At 35.4% G+C, this 18,472-nt stretch overlaps 1 protein-coding gene across 1 annotated transcript in view; it reads right to left on the bottom strand.

Annotated features, from left to right (window-relative positions):
- Il1rapl2 (interleukin 1 receptor accessory protein like 2) overlaps positions 1-18,472 on the bottom strand; it is a 1,183,927-nt gene that overhangs the window by 1,067,508 nt on the left and 97,947 nt on the right. The gene's annotated exons all lie outside the window — the stretch shown is intronic.

Below are 18,472 nucleotides of genomic sequence, written 5' to 3'. Positions count from 1 at the left end.
TATACATATATATATATATCTTTGTTTCATTAAATCCTTTCCACAATTCTAGTCGCAGATTGAATTGGATGAGAACTGAATCAAATTTCCCCAAAAGGTCAACACTGAACTTAACCACTGAATTGGGCTTGGTACTTGTCCAATTCGGTTTGTGACCAGAAGCATGAAAGAATTAAGTTTGTGAATCGAGGTACCATGTGTATTTTGAGTTTCTCACATAAGATAAACCATGCAATGTTTAGTCTTCTGTGTCTGACTTATTTCATTCAACAATGTATCCTCAAGTTGCATCCATTTACCTACAAATGCCTCAAGTTTATCTTTCTTTATGACAGAAGAGTACTCCATTGTGTATAAATACCACTGGAGGTCAATTTCTGAAACTAGAGAAGAATAAAGGGTGAAATTATGGGATATCAGGTAGCAAGGCAGACAGTTTAGGTAGGTGGGTAAAAATAACCTTAAGTCCATTCAACTTATAGGATGTCGATATTCCACAACTAGAAAAGCTAGTGGTCACCAAAGCATACCTCCCTAATGGCTGGCTCCTGACTTCCAAATTGAGAAGCCATTTCCTCAAGAAAACCTAAGAGGCACGGACAAGCTAGCTATTAGGAAAACTCAGAAGTAGATGAAGGGGAAGCTGGCAGAGTATAACTTTATAGGTACACAGAATTATGCAGGGTTAGATTCCCAGCTCATAATTTAACTATGTGCACTTGGACAAGTCACTTAACCTGAGTCTCGGTCTCTTCATGTGTAAAATGGTAATAAATGGTACCAAACTCAAATGGTCGCTGTGTCACTTAAATGTGACAATGAAAATAAGATGCCTGATTCTTGGTAGGTATTCAGCAATGGCTCATTCCTTTCCTTTGTTTCCTGTTCACATCCCAGTATACCTCCTTTAACTCCATTGCTTCTGTGAAGAAAACTACAAAATGCTGGAACCATCCTACCACCCCTCTAGAAAAAGTAAGCAGACCCACCTGCCTGGGGTCCCCTGGGTTTTGTAAATCCTGGTGTCTTTCAAGAATCATTTTCTTCAAATCTTGGGATACCTTATTAGATTCTAACAAGGGAATCAGACAATTAACTATTAGATAAAACATTCACGGGCCGGGGATTTAGCTCAGCGGTTTGGTGGCCTGCCTTGCAAGTGCAAGGGCCTGAGTTCAATCCCCAGTACAAAAAAAAAATTCACAATGCACATATCTAATAATTTTATTAGATATGCTGAATGTAAATAATCTAATTACATTAAATTACTTCTATGTCTACATTTATACCTCTCTGTAGGTGGATCTATATAAACTTAGTCCCAAGTTTCTACTATTGCATTTTTCATAGATTCTTTGTTCTTTGAGAACATATTCTGAGTATCATTCAGGGTCTTACTGTACTCTGGAATTTCCTTAGAACACAATTTAGCATAGCAGGGAATTCAACAGAGGAGCTATCTCAAATATATTCCAGGATTCACTTCACCAAATGCAGGAAAGTTGTCTCCCATCTGTTATCATTTCTTCATTCATGACATTTTCACATACTACACTCACCTCAAGTTTTATAGAGGCTCTGAAATAGTTAAACACTCCATCTCTAGTTCATTCAGTGTCTCTGTCTCTGCAGCACCGGCCACTTCTGTGCTTTTTGATTATACCAAGCCCTTTCTTACTGCCAGATTTTATAAGTGATGCTCTCTCTTCCAGGAATATGTTTTACCCATCCTTAGTGATCAAGTCCCTGACACCAGGAATGTATAAGAGAGAAAAGATATCATGTCAGAAAATTACTCATAATTTCCAAGCCTTCTGGGATAATTTGGATTAAGGTCCATTATAAAATGAAATTAGATTAGGTCTAGAACCTTGAAGTCTCTCTAACTTCCTCAGAAAGTGAGCCAAGCTTAGTTAGTATTCAATACAATTTCTGGTACAAAGTAAGTGCTTAATATCAGTTAAATCCTACTACTTTGATTACTGAAATTAGTTTCATCTTGATCCTGGGCTACAGTTCAGGCTCATTCATAAAGTGCTTACTTTTCCCGAGTGTTAGAAGAGGATAAGACATATTCCAGAGCCTGTTCAGGGAAATAGCCATATACAATACTAAACATATTATTACTAGTTTCATTTAAAAAAATATTTTCCCAAATAAAATGGAACATATTGTTTGGTAGAAGGAACACACAAATCTAGGGCACAGAACAAAGAATAACATTGTATTGGTTATACAAGAAATAACATGAGAAAGAGTTGGCCAAAAATGCTCAACCCTTCATAGTAGATACGTTGTATAAACCTGTGTCCTACTGATGGCAGATTTATTGGCATGTCTTCATGCTTCAAGGACACCATTGGATGAAGGAAACCATTACAGACTGAATTAAAACTAATCTTAAGGGAATGAGAATAAGTGCCAGCAAAACTGACTATTTAGATCATTCATAGGTCAATATTCTTAGAATTAAAAAATAGTTGGGGTAATTGTTTGGATGCAACTAGTGGTCAGGGATAACATAGAACTAGATCACCAAGACATTTCTCCCAAAGCTTCTGGATTTGAAGCATACATATCCATATGTCTTCTAATAAATATTTATAAATTTCACTTCCCTCCTCTAAAATACTTCTCCATCACACCAAAGTCAGGCCTGTCAACCTTTCTTCATAATTTATGAGTTCAAACAACAAACTCATAATTCCCTTGCTTCACTGCCAAGGCCTTGCACTTTCTATTACACAAACTCTCATGGCATATTTTTGCTGATGAAGCAGAGATCACACAAATGTCATCAATATGAGAGAAGACACCACCCATATATAGACCACTTTCATGGTTATTGCTTCATCTGACCACAGAAGTAAGTAGGTGTCTATTAGTAGCATCTACAAAGCTGTACAGCAACTACTAGTAGAAATCAAATACATTTAAATCTCCATATATTCTTCTGACTAAATGAATGTATAGAGGACTTTATACTTTTTTTGCAAAATATCATGGGGCAAACTTATTCTGAAGCGATTAAATAATTTTTACTCTGTTTTTATTTTATGCTTTCTATTATATAGGTTTTGGTGCTTTTTTTTTGCTTATTCCTGGTATGTCTATGTGATTAAGGAAATTTGTATTCAGCGGAAATTTTAGAAGTATTGCTCTCAAACAAGCAGATGTTTGTGTTCTCTGAGGACAGTGAGCCAAAATCATTTACTGCTCACTTTCTGTTTGTAAAGGCTCGTTCTGACATCAAGAAGACAATCCAGTCTATTTAATGTAAAAAAGCAAACATACATGACAAGACTTAAGACAAGTTAAGAAAACATGTCACCAAAAGCAAATTTCTCTATGAATTGTTCCTACAGGAGCTCAGGGAACAGAGGGAAGGAAAGATGGGTTAGATCAGAGATGGCAAACATTCCAGAGACCAAGTGCCCAAACTCCAACCCAAAACCCTCTTATTTATCACGAAGTGCCAACACTGCAATTAAACCTGAATATTGAGGTTTTAGTTTAGAAAAAAAAACTCATACCTTAACATCTTTTGTCTTAAAAAACCCCACAATCACAGAGTTTCCAATGATGCAAACAGCTTTTTATTGAAAGGTAAAAGTTTGCATTTGCCTTGCTTTTGCACAATTAATGTGACCTTTGCTGTTGCATGCATGTTGATAGCTTGACAAATCTTGGCTGGGATGACCTGGGTAATGTGCCCACACAGAGGGCTCTGCATGCCCATTGTGGAATGTATGCCATAGGTTTCCCACCACCGAGTTAGATATAGATTGGAGCTGGATTGCTAAAGATGCATTTAAAACTATGTTAAGTGGGTCAGACACAATTTAAAGAGAGAAGTAAAATAAGGTGAGGGTAAATAGAAAGAAGTGCATTCAAATTTTGAAGATGAAATGTTACATTTATAACTAAAAAATATTGGTAAAAAATTTTCCGGTGTTATTACCCTAGGAAAGGCCATTTGGACATTGGTTTTATATTGATATAACATTGCACACTTGCAATAAAACTTCATATATTTAAAAAAGACTAAAAATCCATATTGCACAAAAAACATCATTAACTGGGACTATTTGATTGTATGAATAACCTCTGCTAAGAAAATCAACCTTCAGCATCTATCAAGATAATATAAACTGTCTATTTTACATAGTAGATACTTATTTAGACAACTCAAGAAGCACATGTGTTAATCCAATGTAACTCTATGACTCCATAGAAAAATTAAAAGTTAATCATGAAAATGTACCATCAAAACATGTTTAACGTAGTTTTCTTTATGGAATCCAGAAGTTTTTCCAAAGATAATGGAGCTGGTAAATGCAGAGTCCTTGGAACATTCTTAGAAGCAGTCCATGAGGATAAAAGGGATAGAAAAGTGATCACAATTTCTGTTACTGGAGTACTTGGGGTATGCAATACTCAAGTGCTTTACAAAGTTTCGAGGTCAAATATAGTTACCTCTAGGATCAAACCATCTGAACCTAAATCGTGGCTTTGCCACTTAAATTTTAACTATATGACTTGGGGGAAACCCACTTAACTTTTCTGTGCCTTAGTTTTCTCAAATGTAAACTGGAGTTAATACCCGTATTTCTTTTTCAGCATTCGTGTGAAAACTGAATAAATGCACATAGAGCCTTCAGCACATTGCCTATCACACAGAAAGTCCTCATTTCCACAGTGGAGGTGAGTTACAGAGTAAAACTTGCTGCTATGGAAAGATGTAAGATGAGCACAATGAGCTGAGAAGTTATAAACCCAACTTTTTTAGACTCCTAAGAAAAGTGTAGTTTTTTCTTTGTCCATTGTAGCTAAAGCCATCAACAGTCATGTTCATTAACAAATTGTAAATGTCAGCTGCTATCTATGCTAAGAAAACCCTTGTACTTTAAAGAGTTGGATTTTTTTGAAAAATACATAATGCCAAGAATTCATGATACTTGATTTACTCATTGATAAGAGCAGAATGCCAAGCTATACTTATGACAGATATAGTGACCTGGGGCAGTGTTAGGTGCTTGAGAGAGATTGCAGCTTTTATAAACAAGTAATTACACTAGGTCCCTCTCAACTACCTATCTCTACTCCTTTTTTCAAGGGAAAGCCCTAGAAAGCCATATTCTACATTAAATGAGCCTACCTTCCACAGTCACCGATACCACAAACAAGGATTATTTCTGACCCCCTAGGAGCCATTGCAAAAGTGGACAGAAACTAATGATAAATAAGTCTGTTTTAGAAATGTGCTCAGGATCATACTGTGAAAGTAAGACAATGAACAAAGAAAACCTTGAGGAGTGAGATTGAAAAGATAAATCAAAAAATGTCATGCAGTAAAACTAGAGGTATGAGGAAATTATAGTCAAGAGAAAATTGTAAAAAAAAATGAAAAAAGCATAAAATAAGAGATTCTGAGAAAATCTATACTGAAGTATAATAACAGAAAGCTGGTTTTCAGGAGACAAGAAGAGATGTCTGCTGAAAAAAATCACCTATTATTGTGATGGATGTTCAGGTCTCTAAAACTACCTTGGATTCTGAATAGTCTTCTAGTTTCAATGCCTTTACAGCTCAACTCTACTACTGCTTTTTTATTTCTGCCAGCCCAACTCTTCTGTATTTTCATTAAATTGACTGATTAAAATTGTATGTTTTTATTGTGTATAATGTGATAGATATAGTTAAATCTAGATAACCAAAACATGTATTACCTCACAAAATTATAATTTTATCAGAAAGTAATTCCTGTCAACTCTATGAACTTAAGAAAGTAAATTCACCTCTCTGTAACTTAGATTATTTAATTTAAAAATGGAACTCATATAAGTACAGTAGTATCATTTATCCTCTTGCCCTTGGTGCTATCTGAACAAAAACCACCCAATTAAAAACAACATTTTCTAGCCACAGTTACAGCCAGGTGTGACATGACTAAGTTCTCACCAATGGCTTGTAAACAAAAATGTTGTATACAATTTTATCACTTCTTGAAATAAAGTCATTTTTAAATTCCTTGTTCTTTCCATTTCCTACAATCTAGAATATAAGAATAATAGCAACCAGGCACACCAAGACGATGCCCCAGAGTAGGGCTAGTAAACTTCTCTGTAAAGGGCCACATGGTGAAGCATTTTTAGCCACAAGGTCTCTGTTGTAACTACTTAGTTCTACTGTAGTAATAAAGTAGATAGAAATAATAACTAAATAAATTGTCATAGTTCAAATAAGATTTTATTTACAAAATCAGCCAACAGGGCCAGGGATTTAGTTCAGTGGTTCCACTGCCTGCCTCGAAAGTGCAAGGCCCTGAGTTCAATCCCTAGTACCAAAAAATAATAATAATACAATAAAATAAAAATAAATAAATTAAAAAGCAGCCAAAAGGCCAGATTTGACCAGTTAGCCATAATTTATCAATCTGATTTCTAGATGGCAGAACAATAATGGAAGATACATACATACATGAACTACATAACTAGATGAATTAGGCTCATTAATAGCCTAGACGAGCTATATTGTGATGAGAAAGAAAAGAAAAGAAGGCAGAGGAGGGGACTGACACTTGACTGACACTCTCGCTTAAACAAGAGTGAGAGAGGAAAAGAGACATTCATCTAACTTAAGCCATTCAATTGTGGGCTCTTTTATGGCAGTCTATCCTTCAACTAAATAATACACCTCTCTGTTTTCAAACTCTTTCTGGATTGCAATAGACAAATATGTTTGTTATAAAGTATTCATCACTACATGAATAATCTTGAGTGAGTCTTCACAACTAAAAGAAGATAAAATAGGAGTCTGAGAGAACAGGCCTACCAGAAATCTCAAACATCATAAAAACTGGAATTACATTTGTACTTGCTAAAATACCTTTGCTATGTGAAAGCTTTTCCCTAAACCTCTCAATCATTCTGATCGAGATGTTGGAAGGGATTTAATAAATAGTTTTCTTGCCAACCATGATTAATTCAATCACAATAGTCTATGAACTGCAGGAACAGGAGCCTGATGACAAACTGGGCTTGTGTAAGTATGAGATGAATACTTTTGTGGTAGGCAGCTTCTAAGATGGCTCCTGTGTTGTGAAATTCACATCATTATAATAATATTTTCTGTTTTCTTTGAGTGTGCGCTGTTTATTTTGCATGTAGCTTGACCCAGGGACATATTTCTAAGTTGTAGTATACAGAAAAACAGATGAGATGTCACTTCTAGACTGGTTTACTAAAGACTATGATATTTAACTTGCTGGCATTTTTTGTTGTCCCTCACTTTCTCACTTTGATGAAGCCAGCTGCTGTGCCACAAACTGGCCTAAATAAAAGGCCACATGACAAGGAATTGAGGGTAGGCCCCAGCCAAAAATCCACAAGAAACTGACATGTACAATATAACAACTGTAGAGAAACTTAATCCTGAAAACATCCGTGTGCATGAGCTTAGAATAGATCGTTCCCCAGTTAGATCTGGAGATGACCACCCCTGAACAATTCTTGGATCACAACCGGTGAGAATCCCTGAAGTAGAGGATCCAGATAAATCATGACCAAGTTCCTGGCCCACAGAAACTATGAAATAAAAAATGTGTATTGTTCAAAACATGAATTTCAAGTAATTTTATGCACCAAAAGATTGAAGCAGAACTTGGAAGAGAGTCAGTTTTTCTAAGCAGCTTCTCCTAGTTCCACATAGTTTTCCTCTTAGATTTTTCCTCCTAGTAACTGCTGACCTCTGTTACAAATAAGTTAATTAACAAAATTCTTAGGGTCTTGTGATGTCCTGTTTTCTCAGGAGTCTGCTTTCCTTCAAGGTTGATCTCTATCCTGTTACTGATAAGGTTGACAATTGTGTTTTTATAAACAGTGTTCTATGACATCCTAAGATTTCTGATATCTGTTTTTCAAGACTAAGCCGTAGAACTGTCACTGAGAGAATAACTGTCTTTGTCTCATTTTGCACCAACCCCTTTGACAAAATGTATGTAAACTTCAATGTTTCCTTTGTTCAGGGCTTGGACTTTTTTGACAGGAGTCCAAGATGGTGTACACTTAAATAAATCCCCATTTCCCAGTGGTCTCTCCTATCTCTTTAATTCTAAAACAAGATTACTCATACAATTTTTGACTATGAACTGCAGCTGGTTTGAGACATAGATACATTTTTCCATGCTTCCATGACAGCCTAGAATTCATTCATCCCAAATGTTTATCACACACAACTTGTAATTGACTGCTTAACCTGGCTTCATCTCCTACTACTGTACTTGCTCCACAAGAGCAGAAACTATGGTAAAGTCTCCATTTGTGCATTCTTAGTCCTGAAATAGTGACTTGACAATGTTAGCTCAATAGATGAATAAATGGTGGGTGGGACAGATGAATGTATGAAGTCACAGAGGTAACTGACACCATGTGTTCTGAAAAATATGGTTTAGGGGGCCTTGTACAAAAATAACAATACTTATTTTTTTTATTTCACTATTTTCTTTCTCAAATTTCAACAAATCCCAGTTTAGTCACCCAACTGAAGTCCCAAGTTCAGTTCATTGAACCATGAAAAATAAAAACTGAAGTAGCGGAAATGAAGGAGAACTAAAGTCAACAGTAGTTTGTTCTCCAGATTATATCTCTTAACTTTTAAAGGGTGGTACATACCTAAGTCTTATTTATCCTGAGTAATATGCAGATCATTTTACACAGTTGTTTAGGTAAATGATCTTTGCTTGTGCAGGGCACTGCACTTAACACTGTCTATGTTTCTACTGAGTTATTGTTTCCACAGTGTTGAAGATGAATTCTATCTCAAATACTCATTATTGAAAGTCAACATATGACATGCCCTCTAATCCAACAGGTAACTTACAAAGGTTATAAATCTAGATTACCATACCTATACAGACTACTGTTTTATAAATGATTTATATATACATATATACAGAGAGTTATGAAATTTATGTTTCAAATTTACTTAAAGCAGTGAAATCCATGATTCCCCCAGGACAGACAAGATGACAATCAACTAAAGCATTACCAAATCCATCTATTGACATTCTCTGCTGGGAGCAGTACAACAATCAGAAATTGTTCTGCATTTTGGTTATAAATAAGAGCTCTAGGTAGTCTAGTTCCTGGCCCTAGCCAGCCTATATACTTCAGTTCCTCAGGAACTGTTTTGTGATAAGGTTATTCCTTAAAACTTCAGTCCCTGTAAAGTCCCTCTTTTTTATTTCTGAATTCTAAGTCTCAGGTACTGGTTGATCAATTATTCAAATTCCAAACAACAAGTAAGTTCTGGCCTTACTCTGTTTTAGAAGGGTAAATGGGATATAGATTCCACTTTAATCTAATGCTACTTGCATCCATTCGTCCTATAAACTGGTGGCATTGTTTCTCAAACTTTAGTATTTAAACATGTCAGATTCCCAAGTGATGTCAATGCTGCTGACTCTTTGAGTGACAAATATGTAGTGACAAAGCAGTACTTGTTACAGACAGAAGACTTAAATTCCTGAAAAGGTTGAGTGTGAAAGCTGTTTAACCTTGGGCCATTTATTTAACTTTTCTCCATTGTAGAAACAGTGATGACATTTCTTTCATTATTGTCATAATTAAAAGTTTGGGATTTGAAATTTAGCTCTTTTGTTAATTAGCTCTGTAATCCTGGGAATTTTACTTAAAATCTTTGTAACTTAGCAGACAAATACAATATTTACTTCACAGGACTACTGTTGAGGATTTTCTTAGTTTTTCAGATAAAGTACCAAAGAATAGTGCCTGAAACAGAGTAATCCCTCATTATTATTATCTCTCTATGTCTGTCCTTCAAATAACTCTATCCAATACAATTTCCTTACTCTGAAAAGTTGCTTATCTCCTTAATCTATGTGGCTGCTCTCCAAGTCATGGCTCTGATGCTAGGCCATCCACTAAATTTATTATAAGTTCCCTAGGTCAAATTCCCACCACTAGTCTTATGCACATGCATTTCATATGGACCAGTGCTGGTAGACACACGGCATATGTGTTGTCTTTTAAGACAAAATATGTTAATGTATGAGTTGTTGTTTTTTTTTTCCTAAACTAAAACCCCAGTATTCATGTTTATTGAAGCATTGGCTCTTTGCAATAAATACGTGGGTTTTCAGTTGCAGTTTGGGCACTCATCTTTAAAAGATTCCCTGTCACTTATGCAGACAATTAACCCAACCATGAATACAACCCTGTTGCAAGAAGACTCTGGTTTCTTAGCTGATGCTATTCAATGTTATACTAAAGAAACAATCTCTAAAAAGCAAGTGGATATGGACTTTAGAGAGAATTATATTTTCTGCTTTGCATATTTCTTGATTTAGCTCAAAAGAATAATTTCCTTCATAATCAAGAGTATCTTTCCTCAGAAATTCCAGAAAATCCAGAAAGATTCATGCTTTTTCTCCCATCAGTACTAAAGATTAGGTGATAGTCAAGAAGGCAAGGCTCCTGCCATGGCTTCCAAACAAAGGAAAAATCTCATTACAGACCTTGAAGTCCATCTCGTATACTTATTGAGGGTTACACAGGTGGTGTGTAAAGGTAGATGTAGCAGACTAGAGCACATCAGTGGACAGTTTGTTGACATTGAGAGTCCAGCTGAAGCTGATACCACACCATCAATTTACCACGGCACTAGCTCAAATTGTTATGAGATAGGGCTCCAGACTCATGTTTATTAAAACATTTCATTTTCAAAGATTTTCAATATGGTCACTTTGTGACAGAATCCTTTCGAGATAGGTGGTTCAGTCCCTGATGATAGAGACAATTAGTTTGGGAAAAGATGCCATATAAGCAGAGTCTATCCCAAATTTAAGCCACTTTCTAAAATTTTATTCATCTACTTTTTCTCCCTCAGCAGACTGACCCTTTCTCCATTGTAGGTTACAAAATGGAAGTCAATGCAACAATCAACAAAACTAAGTTAACTTGTGGATGACTTTAACTTTTTTCTCCTTCTCTACTGTTACAGTGCTATGGCACAGAAATACTGAATGATCAGGCTATCAGCCCTGATCCCTTTGTATACTGCTGGGGGATATGGTATGGCACTAAGAATATTGGCACTAGTCATAGTTTGAAGAGAGCAAAGGCCTGGCAATGAATTCTTTTCCCAAAGAAGGAAGAGCAGAAGAACTCACCAGTTTCTTATTGTTAAAGTCTGTGGAGCAAGGGAAAGGTTTGCAAGGTTTAGGCTCTGGTAAGTATGTTCACAGGTATTCCCACAATATGCTTGCTTTGGCTATGCAGATTTTTATAAATCTTTTATAAGAGAAGAGCCATCTTTTCCACGGAGCTGTAAACAAGGTTTCTCCCCAGTGCAAACACATTTACTATCCCCAACAGAGTAAAAACAGTTGGGGATATTAAAAATGAAAGGCAATTTTAGATTTGCAAAGATTGGCTAGATATTTCTTTCAGAGTTGTTGTGAGCCATTACTGTCTACATTACATAATCAATCCACAGAAGTCAAATTTTGACCACTTAATTAGGACATATGGAAGCTGCTCTAATATTGGGAAAGCCATATTATCAAAGCAGAGCTAAATTCGTAAAAGATGCCCAAATTTCAACCTTAAAATGTAAATGGCTGAATACTCTATGGTTTAGTTAATATTTCAAAAACTAAAATTTCCCCCAGTAAAAGGATAATTGAGGTTCATTTTTGTGACAAGGTGCTTCTCTTAACTAAAGCAAATCCTCTGGGAAGAGGGCATTTAAATCAACAGTTAAAGAAAAGCTCACATCTGTACACTTCAATTCAGCCAAGTTAATACTATGTGTCAGTACTTTTCTGAAAATGCTCCTCAATGAAGCTGACCCATTTTGCAAGAACATACTGAGCAATGGCTAATACTTACAAATGCCTTTAGAATTAGGGCTGAGTGACTAAAGAAAGTAATGGTGTTTAAGTAATTAATCCCTCAGTCTGAATACAAATCCATCAGCCTGTAGACTCTCAGATAGTCTAAATACAAATCCATTGGGGGCATTTAAGAATAAACCTTATGTGCACAGATAGAGAGCAGGTTTTAACAAGTGCTAAATTATAGTGACAGAATGAGAAGAGGCACAGACAGAAAAATAAGATATTTAGAAGGATATAGCCAACCTTACCAATTCTTTAAAGAGTACAGTTGTTTTGCAACATATGTACAAAAGTAGAGGCACGCCTCATGCTTAGTGTTGGATGATGGTGAAATTGCATATTTACATATATTTTTCAAAATGGTTTAGGTGTACATATGTATATGTTTTCTAGTATTGCTTCAAAGAACTATAAAGTTTTAACAAAATCTTCCTGTTGTTAAAAATCCTCCTGTAGTACATTTCTGAGATTCTGTAATACCTAAAACTCAATTTTATTACATTTTTTGTGTTTTTTTTAAAGGTTTAGAAATGGGAAGAAATGAGCTAAAGGTGCAGGGAAGGTGGGATGGGTAGGGGAAGGGTAATAAGGGAAAAGAAAAAAATGTGAAATAATGAAAAGATGAAAATAAAATGTTTGTAGATAGGGAGGGGAGGAGGGGGTGAAGGGAGGGCAGGGGTAAGGGGAAAAAATGAGAATCAAGACTTGTCATGTAAAGGTACAAGTTCCCAACAATGAATGTAACTGTACTGTATCCCTAAAATGTACCAATAAAATCAATTAAAGCTGAAAAAAAAATAACACAGAGATGTATGGAGGATAAAGATGAAATGTAAGTTTAAAATATTAGAGGAATGTAGTTGTATGTGTCTAACCAATAAACAATTAAAGCTGAAAAAAAAAGAAAAAAGGCAATGCATATCTCCAGATAATTACAATTTTTTATCTCTGTCTTTGTGGGGCTTAGACTATTTTCGCTAAGTGAATTAGATATTAAACCAGTACCATTTGCCCCACTTGTATAAAAGGGGAACTAGAATATGACTCATTCAAGAGACTTACTGTCCTACAAGGAATAATAGGATATTAACAAAACTTCAGAATAGTAATGTGGTAACCAATAACACACAAACAATAAAACATGATTCCATTGCTCACTTGTAAAGTAGCCCCAGCCTAGCTGCATTGCCTAACAAGGTATTAGTTTCCATTAATATAAACTAGAGCCATATTGTATCTAAAATGACCTGATATACAGTTCCTTGTTCAGTCTGGATGAATGCTCCTGACTCTCCAATATAACACCATTGAGATACAGGTGACTGAAAACATGCCACTATTGAAGAAACAAAGGCAGAAGCCAATATCTTATCTATTTGCAACAGAATTTAGGGTCTCAGAACATAGAAGGAGCATCCTTATTTTAACTCTGACTGGCAAATCTAATTCCTTTCTAGACACTCAGCACAGATGCATACATTCACTTTGGTTATGAGAGAAAATGCTTTTGGCATTCCTCTGTTTATAAAGCTAAAACAAAATGCATACACTATTTTATGAAGGTTCCTGCTGTCTTATTAAGGTCAAAACTTAATGGAGAGAAATGTCATTAAAATGTACAAATTTACCCAGATGTTGTACTCATTTGTCTTGTCTGTCATATAACAATAAGCTAGCAAAAATTCCAACAAATAAACAGGCTACGGCCTTTGGAGTATAACCAAAATGGCCATATATCCTAAAGTATAAATGAGCCTGTTTTCACCACTGAGATGACACTGAGCATTTAACATGGCAGAGCTTTAAGGAAACCCAGAGCCTGGTCAGCACAGAAGTTGTAGAGAACAATATAGAAGAAAAAACTTGCAGAGATATGACCAAAGTAGGTGTAATGGAGAAGATATGCCCTCTGGCAACAAAGGTCAGCAGCCGCTTTTAGAAATGTGATATACACGGAGGTCATTGTAGAACACTGTAATAATGATTGATTCTGCTCTTTGTAGTCTTATTTATTAAAAGATAGTGAACAGCCTAGACTTTTACTAATTACAATTTACCAATCTTGGTTGGGGAAATTATGCAAAAGATCCAACTTGTATTCTTGCTTTCTATACTTTTAAGTGCCTTTGTCCCTGGAACTTAACTGATTACAAATGCTCTGAAATCATGTTGTCACAGTACCACTCTCATAAGCAGAAGTGGTGCAGAGTACACCATGTCAGTGTTTGGCTCAACTCTAAGACATATTTCCTAATTCTATTTATCAAGGCAGAGAGCTATAAGCAAATATCACACTTCACCAAACATGAAGTAAAGGTCCTCTTCTTAGGGAGCTTCTTATTTAAATGAAGAGATGGAAAGAGGGAAAGGAATGGAACAGAGAGTACTAAGTTGTGTTATGTAAATTCATTGTAGGGACAATGACTATAATCATTATGTACTGAAAACTAATACAAATGAAAAATTTTAAAAAGGGAGCACTAGGAATTAAACATCTTATCTGGCTGTTGTCACTGAAAATGCCAGGACAAGGGATTTTGAGATGAACACGGAAGGAAGGAAGGAAGGAAGGAAGGAAGAAAGGAAGGAAAGAAAGAGTAAAAGAAACTAAGGGATAGATGAAGTGAAGGGAAGAAAAAATGTTATTCATGGATGTACACTGGGCGATACTCTTAAGTGAAATAAATAGGACATGGGTAAATATCAAATAATTTCTCTAATGTGAGAAACTGAAAGTAAATAAGGACTAAAAGGTATAATAGATAATGTGAAATAGGAAGAAAAGGTGTAAAGGGGAAGGGGAAGTGGAGGGGTAGGGGAAAAGAAAGAAGGGAATGGAATTAACATGAGAAAAAGGAAAAATGGAAACAAAGTCTTTGTAGATAGGGAGGGGTGGAGGGGCTGAAGGGAAGACAGGGGAATGGGGAAAAAATAAGAATCAAGATGGATTATGTAAAGGTGTAAATTTCCAATGATGAATGTCATTACATTGTATACCTTAAATGTACCAACAAAATCAATTAACTTCAAAAATTTAAATTTAAATTTAAAAAATCCAATGCAGTTTTCAAATTGCCTGTTAAGGGAGAAAGGTTGGGCTGAGAGATGTAAGATTTTTAAATTACCTATGTATGGTATTACCTGTTGTGGTTTTTTCAGTAGTTTGGCAAGTGGAGGATAAGAATAGAGCTATTTGAAAGGTACAAGATCCCAATGATGAATGTAATTGTACTGTATACTTAAAAAGTACCAATAAACTCAATGAAAAAAAGAATAGATCTATTTGAAGTATAATCATGTAATCTCTGAAGTCAGCACTAGCTCCTGTCAGTGAAACTCAAGCACATTAATGGAAGATTTCAGTATGAATATTTGAAGAAAAGCCCTTGGAGATATTGGGATAATTTATTAACAGGTGACAGTTGGGAAAGCTTTTGACAAGGAAGAAAGAGAACAGTCAAATACAATGCCAATTAAACACTGTGTTAAGTTTGGAACCTATTTTTCTTTCAAGGAAATTGTTCTTGGATTTTAAATGAGTTACTGAATAAAGCAAGGCCTTATTATAAGTCAATTCTTCCTATTGCTTTTTATGAAAGCAAATTATTGTGAATGTTCATCATAATCCATTACTTGTGTAAAATTTTGAAAACAAATGATTTTATCAGGTAAATTTATTCTAATAAATAAATGTATAAAATTACATGCACATAGCAGAGGGGAACAAGACAAGTCACATATAGTTGGGAGAGAGTTGCCTTATTAATATAATCCTGTGCACATATATTTTGAACACCTTTGAGCACATTACTATCTGTTTGTATTCTACTAATGAGCTGCAGCCTCCACAGAGGTCAGTCATTTAGCGTTGATTAGTTAGACGGAGACTGTTTAATTTCCAAGCCATTAATGAGGCACTTACTCTTCTCATTGGGTTGAATCTTCCTCTTATTAGTGCTAATCTTTAGAGTATGTGGGTGAAGTCAGCTTGCTAAAAAATACGAAAACATGGCACAGAAATGCAACCAGTCCCTGCTGGCACTCAGATGAAACTGATAAGTAACTGACACCAATAATCTTCCTGCACAATTTGTTCCTCTGCATTCTTCTATCTCCAGTTTATTTTGGCCCTCTGCCCAGGGTTTGGCTCTTGTCCACATAACACTTGGATAGGTTGCCCTATCCGAGTACCAGGAAGTGATTCTGTGGGCTATATAGTATGTTCTCTCCTCCTACTGGATCTACCTGTAGTAGGCCTAGTGACTAAGCTATTACTGAGGTTATCACAAAGTCTTGTTAGTTTTTTTTTTGGTGTTGTTCTACAGACCACATTTGAACTTATAATCCTGCGTGAAGCAATGAAAATGTGTTCCATAGGTATAAAGGAAAATCAGAAGAAAGAATGCACATAGTCATACCATAGTAAGATACAAACCTTCCAATAAATATTGCCTGTATATTTGTGTTCTGTTTTTTCTTTTGCTGTTGTTGTTGTTGTTTTTTTAATTTGCAGGCTCAGCCTTTCCTAACGGTTTTTCTTTCAGTGTCCCTGGGCATCCTCTGAAGGTCAGATGTCATCCAGTTCACCTTGGGCCTGTATTCACCACCTCCAGAAGGCTTCCCATAGATATGGCTAATTAGGAAACAGCTGTTGAAGTATATTATTTTGCTTTGTTATTGTTCTGTGAACTGGAACTTTTAACATTTAAAATCCTAAGGAAATTTTAAGAACTTTGTAGTTGGGAAACAATAATAACATAGTATTTACTTCAGTACAGAATCCCAATTAGTCAGATCTTTGATAAACCCTTGAGGATAGGGATTACATTTTTTACTTCTTTCTGCTCCTCTTAGATCTACACTACTGTTTGGCACAAAAATATGTAGTATTTGTGGAATAACCATACATAAACAAAAAGAAAATATGTTCAGCAACCTGTGATCAACCATTACGACTTTCTCAATGTTTTTCTAAAACATCAAAGTCTTGGAGTTTATGTTTATGGAAACATATTTATTTGCTAAGCTTTTTTATACATTTGCTTAAAAGTTGGATTCAGGTATTTTAAAAAGCTAAGAGTAAGTTTAAATTATTTCATTAATTAGGAAATATTTTAAAGATTACAGAATGTTAAAACAGTAAAATATTAAATACTTTTAAAAATTAAAATTTGAAAATATAAAAACCAGGTTTTTCTCTCACTAATCCTTATTACCAGTCAGTGCTCAATTTAATTCTAGTTTTCTCTCCAAAAACTGTTTGGATTAAATTAAAAGGGGGAAAAATCTTAAGCAGTCAGAGATTCTATAAAAATATTGAATCATTTTGTGGCATCCTCCACTATAAAAAGATAAGAGTAGAAACACAAAGAATCACATGCATTTCTCCACTCATTCAGTTTATCTAACTTTCAGTGAAATCATATCAAGTGCCAAGGAATGAATTAAGCATTGGAGGTATAGCATCAGAAAATGGATGTTTTGTGCTGTACGGAGCCCAAGGTCTAGTGGAGAAAAAGCCATTAAGCAAATAAACATTCTGCTATGTGGTCTAAAATAAGAGAACAAGATATTCTTGGTCTCTCTTGCAGTTGACAACACACAGTAACATGTAAAAGGCTCTGAGAAGTCCTATTATTTTTTTAAATCCTTTTAACTTAATTGAACCCAGAAATATTTGGTACCTCAAATTTTCAAAGTGGCTAGTGGCAACTTCTTTGGGAAAACAGCATTTAAACAAAGCAATGAAGGTTGAGCAGGAGTAATAAGACAGATAAAAGAACATTCCAAACAGAGGGCATACGCTCTAAGGAAAATTTGGCCAAGAACACCAGGAGCATTGACAATGTGGCTAAAGCAGAGAGAGCCTGTGGAAAGGATGAAAGATGGGTCAATTTAGGTCATACACAGCTCTATATACAGGCCACAAGAAAGAGTGCAAATTTTATCGTGTGATGGGAAGTTTTCAAGGGTTTTCTGCAAATTAGTAGTGTGGTGCAGTTTTATCTGCTTGTAGGATCACTCTGGTTACAGCATATAGCAGTTTATAAAAAGATTAGGAAGGGGCTGGGGATTTAGCTCAGTGGCACTGTGCCTGCCTCACTAGCGTAAGGTCCTTAGTTCAATCCCTGGTACCAAAAAAATAAGATAAGAAAAGGCCAGTTTTAAGGCTACTGCAATTGTCTTAGTGAAGGAATATGATAGATTGGACTGAGTAAATTAGGGACACAGATCCATTATCCAGGAGACAGATGTAAATTTATCAACTGTTTAAAGATTAGGTATCATTAGTTGGGTTTCTTGGGCACACGATAAGGCCAGTGCAAAGACAGAACATTGGACGATGAAACAGGTGGAATCATTTAACTACCTTTATGACCAAACTATATATGATGTGTTCATTTTCCATGTCAGTAAGTGTAACTGTCAACCAAATTCTTCCAGGAAAGCATAGCATATCAAACAAAAATAAAAGTAAAATTACTACAGTTGAAGTGTGTGCATGAACCCAGAGTTCTCACTATGCCTCTCTCTCTGAACCCTGTATTAATT

Source organism: Fukomys damarensis, unplaced genomic scaffold (genome assembly GCF_012274545.1).
Source record: "Fukomys damarensis isolate Sample0158 unplaced genomic scaffold, DMR_v1.0_HiC HiC_scaffold_39, whole genome shotgun sequence".
In the NCBI taxonomy this organism is placed as follows: domain Eukaryota; kingdom Metazoa; phylum Chordata; class Mammalia; order Rodentia; family Bathyergidae; genus Fukomys; species Fukomys damarensis.
The sequence above is the reverse complement of the archived record's forward strand: the minus strand, read 5'-3'. Positions and strand labels throughout refer to the sequence as shown.